We start from the raw sequence: 4,583 nt of genomic DNA, 5'->3' as shown, positions 1-4,583 counted from the left end.
TTCTCGTCCCCAAGGGAAGGGGCGGCCCCTCGCGTGCAGGGCGCGCCCGGCCAGGCCCCCTGCATTCTTCTCTCAATCTGGCTGGCACTCTGAGCCCCCACGCATCTCGTAGGATCGCTCCCAGTCCCAGGCAGAAGGCTCCTCCTTGAGGTCCCTGGGATGTGTCTCAGAAAACAAAGTACTGCCCTGACGGCAGCGGGGGATCAGGCAGCAGAGGAAATAGCTCAATGCTCGTGGGCCACACCACTCTTGGCCCCGACCCCCTTTGCAGCACACAGTCCACGCCTACGGCTCTTTGCTCGCCCTCTCGGTGGGCTCTTCTTGGTGCATCTCTGGAGGAGGAGGGCTCCCAGGGAGTGGGGGTGGGGGGATAACCCACCCTATTCTCTGCTCTCTCGGACTTGGGTTCCATTCTGAGCTCCTCCACGCCTTCGCTGGAACTTCAAATAGACCTCAGTTTCTTCCAGCGGTATAGAGCCCGGGCCAAGATTTCAAAGTCTGGGTTCTGATCTCCGCTTTGCCATTCACGGCCCTGCGACCATGGACAGATCAGGCGATCCCTGAGTGCCTCAATTTCTCGCCTGCAAATCGGGAATGATAGCATTTTTACTTGCATTGCGGTTTTTGTGAAGAATAAACGAATGTAAAATACTACAGTGCTGGGCACGTAATAAACACTGTATAAGTGTCTGATATTGTTAATAAAGTGGGAATTATAACATTCATCCTGCAGAGTTGCCATAATAAACGAGATAACATAGATTAATTGCCTGTGTTAAGTAAGTGGCAGATACATAATATTTATTAGTGTTACTATTACTCCCGGGGAATTGGACTTCTCTTCCTTTTTCTTTTTAAATCTTGCCCTCCCCTCGTGTTCATGGGGGGAAGAACTGGGCGGATTGGCGTCGCAGGCTCAATATAAAATGGCCCCTGAATTCATGCCCTGGTGTCATTTCCTTGAGGGTTTTGAGAGGGGCTCTTCCACGCTGCCAGGCTAGCGCTGCGCTTTTGTTTGCAAGAGGGCAACGAGTAAATCATATCCTGGGTTGAGCAAAGCAAGAAATAAACACGTTCACAGTAGGACTCTTCGGTTGAACTGTTTTATTTCTCTTTTGCTTTTGTTCTTGGTCGTTGATGGTCCGCTGCAGACTAATGCGATACTGATGTATCTTAATATTAATGATTTGGAGCTGAAGACAGCCGCTCGCCTCACGCCTTTTGCGGCCCGGGCCTCCCTCACAAGGTTGGACGCCACCAGGAGGCCCAAGCGAGGGCATCAAAACGATTCTTTATGTCACTTTCTCTCTCTCTAGCCCGGTACTCACGTCTGAGTTCCCGGGGAACCATCTTCTGGATGCGAGTGAATTTAAATATCGCTGCTTTTGCTATCATCATTTTCTGCTTGAGCAGAAAGCAGGGGTGCCCTCCCGCGCCGGGGTGCCCCTGTTTGCCGCGGTTGGGAGCATTGAACCCTTTATATGTGAAACTTGGCTGAGCCAGGCACCCGCATTCCAAACCACCCTCACTCAGGGCACCTGCTGTGAAGTATTAAAGGCAATAGGGCTGACCTTGGCCTGGATGTTGGTGATGGCAATCTCACTTAAAAGAGGCCTTGGTGCCCGGTGAGGCTCAAATCAGGGATTGCACTTCTCCCTCCCCGGGCCGCTGCTGGCCTGGCAACACACTGGCGGTAAAGTAGGTGTCCCTGAAAAAAAGGTAATCCCAGCCTCTGCCTCTGCAGTTCAATCGGGCTTGTGCGTCCCCAGGGTGTTTCCAAATGCATTCGGGACTCGGTGCCTAGGCCCATAACCCTCTTCTCCGGCCTCCAGTGCAGCGTCCCCGCACCGGGATGTGAGGAGGAGAAAGACCGCGTCCAGGGCTAGATCCCTGCGCCCCGGCTGTGGAGAAGCTCTGGAGACCAGGGAAGTCAAGCAGAGACGCGCGAATGGGCTCTGGACGTAGCCACGTTTCTAACTTGTACAGGAAGAGCCGCGCGCCTGCCCTCGGCCTCCCCAGAAAAGCAAACGCAAAGACCAAGTTAAGCGACGGGGCAACTTTCAGGAAAGGGGGACTCAGACGAGAACGCGGGTAGGAGGCGGAGTGTGCGCCCCGAGAAGCAGGCGCGCGGGGGCTGTGTTCGCAGGCGCGCGGGGTTGTCCGCGCCACAGACGCGCTGTTGTTTATAAACTCGTTTTGAGCACCAGGACCACGAGGCTCGTGTCGGATGCCTTTCCTCCTGCAAGGAAAGGGCAAACAAACCAATATTTGGCAACGCTCCACCTCCCGGTGGCATTCCGTTGCAGGATGGTTTTCAATGTAAATGTATTTCGAAAAAGCCAAAACAAGGACTCTGTTTATTTGTTTTGGTGTAGAAAGGTTAGCAAACGCCCCGGAGCCGGCCCTCTTGCTTCTCTTTGATTGTGTCTCAGATTTACTGGTTTTTATTCAGCTGCACGGGCCGGGCCACCCGCCCGCACTCCCAGGAACCCGGCCCGGTCCCAGCGGCAGCTCAGAGGAAGGCAGAGGCAGGATTTATCAACCCCCTCCCCAAGACCTCGGATTTCATCTCTTTCTTTCCCCCCTGTATGTTCAGTTTGTTTTCTCAAGACCTAAGCAATTTTTAATGTACTCTATACTTCCCGCTTAATCCTCATCGTTTATTGTATAATTATAGTTTCAAAGTGATTATGTAATTAAAATCATGTTTCGTTGCAGCAGGACTTCAAAAGGGCGGCAGACCCCCGCTCTGGCATTATTTTCTGGTGATGTAATAATTTCCCTGTGATATTTAAAATAAACACATTAGTTCAAGAATTCTAAACATGTCTGAAAGTATATAGTAAGGCTTGATTGGCACGAGGCTGGGCTGTAAAGAAATGGTAAAACCTATCACTAGTTTAATATATTTCTATGCTCCCATGCAGGGTAAATTATAGGATAATGGGGCGCAGGCGATGGTAAGCTCTGTTTATATAATCCATTTCTTCACACGAGTTCCCATTGCCTCCCCTTCCCTTTGCTGTGTGTGGTGGTTCTCTGATCCCCTGACCTCAGCCATGTGTTTTCACTTTTTCTTCTGATCTCAATTCCATGACCAGCGGGGAATAAAATACAAATTGAATAGTAACCATTCACAGGCCGCTCTTTTCAAACTGTTGTTAAAACCTCTTTGTCTTGTCTAGCGGTTGATAGATAAATGTGTTGTATTTCGCCTGACTTTTTTTCCCCCTTCTTCCTTTTTTTTTTTCTCCTCCCCTTGGTCAAGGAAAAAAATCACCCTCCGCAGCCCAATTATGCTCTTTAAAAATTAAAACCCACTGCTCCTTTCAAACCCTCTGCAGCGCGTCCCGCTCTCCCCCGTCGGCCCAGTGGTGGGGCGGCCGTAGCAGAGGCGGCAGATTCACCACGTGGAATAAAGAAGCGGCGGGAGCCGGAGCAGCTGGGGGAAGGCGCCGGGCCCCCGTGTGAGGTCCGCGCCATTGTCCCGCGGCCTGGAGGTTCTTTTAGCATCGAACCTGGATCGCCTTGGGGCCGGGGGGGGCGGGGGGGGGCCGGCCCCTCCCAGAATCAGAGCGGGGCCGAGGGTGACGGAGCCCGGGGGAGGGAAATTATAGTGGCCTCGAAAACCAACCTCCGCCTCGCCCGCCTTTTTCTTTTCACAGTCAGACCTGGTTTGGGCACCGAGTGGACAAGAGGCCAAGCTGTTCTGCAGCTTTTCTCCCAAATGAGAAATACAATGGCTCCTGATTTCTGGGTCTTGCCTTTCCCAGATCTCTCTTTCCTTTCACATCCTCTGCTTCTTTTCGGGAACGTAAAGGCAAAAGAAAATAATTGTAGAAACTTCTATCTCGAGGCCTTCTATCTCCTTTTCATCAGAGCTGCTTCGGGGTCAACGGCGCGTCAGCGTCTTTGTTGCTGCACTGCCCGCTCCGGGAGCGAGGGGGTGCGGGGGGGGCGAGAGAGGAACTTGTGTGGGTGCGGGACCCCCTCGTTCTGCATCTCCACCAGGCGAAGGGCTCTCCACTTGGGGCGATTGTCAAGCAAGAGAACGCTGCCCTCCCCGGGAGGAAGAGCGCTCCCGCTGGGTGGCTCCCCCGTAGGGTTTCCCGGGAGGCGCAAACCCACCCGAACCCTCGAGGCCGCTTGACAGCGCTCTTCGCCGCCGGCCCGCGTACCTGTAAGCTGAGCCCCGCTCACATGCTTCACATTAAACCTCCGTGCCCGATGCCTTTTCTCTTTTTTTCCCTCCGAAAGGGTTCTTATAAACTTCCCTCCGTTTATTTAGCCTGGTTTTCATTGCTCCAGTTTTGCATGGGTTGCCTTTGTTTAGTTTATTAACCCACGGGGTTACTTTAACTAAACATTTGGGCTGAATACTTCGGGGTTGAATTTCAACGTTTTCTAACGAAATTACCGAGTTTTTTGAAGCCGCACAGAGAACGCTGTGTTGAGTTTATTAGTCAATTTAACAGACTATAAGGGAGGGGAGAAAGAATTCAGGGCAGTCCGGGTTCCTACCCATTGGGCCGGCAGCTCGCGAACCCCCGGGGTTGGGGCTTCAGGAGCGCGACGGTGCGCGG

Source organism: Myotis davidii, unplaced genomic scaffold, assembly GCF_000327345.1.
Source record: "Myotis davidii unplaced genomic scaffold, ASM32734v1 scaffold44, whole genome shotgun sequence".
In the NCBI taxonomy this organism is placed as follows: domain Eukaryota; kingdom Metazoa; phylum Chordata; class Mammalia; order Chiroptera; family Vespertilionidae; genus Myotis; species Myotis davidii.
This window is presented reverse-complemented; position numbering follows the sequence as displayed.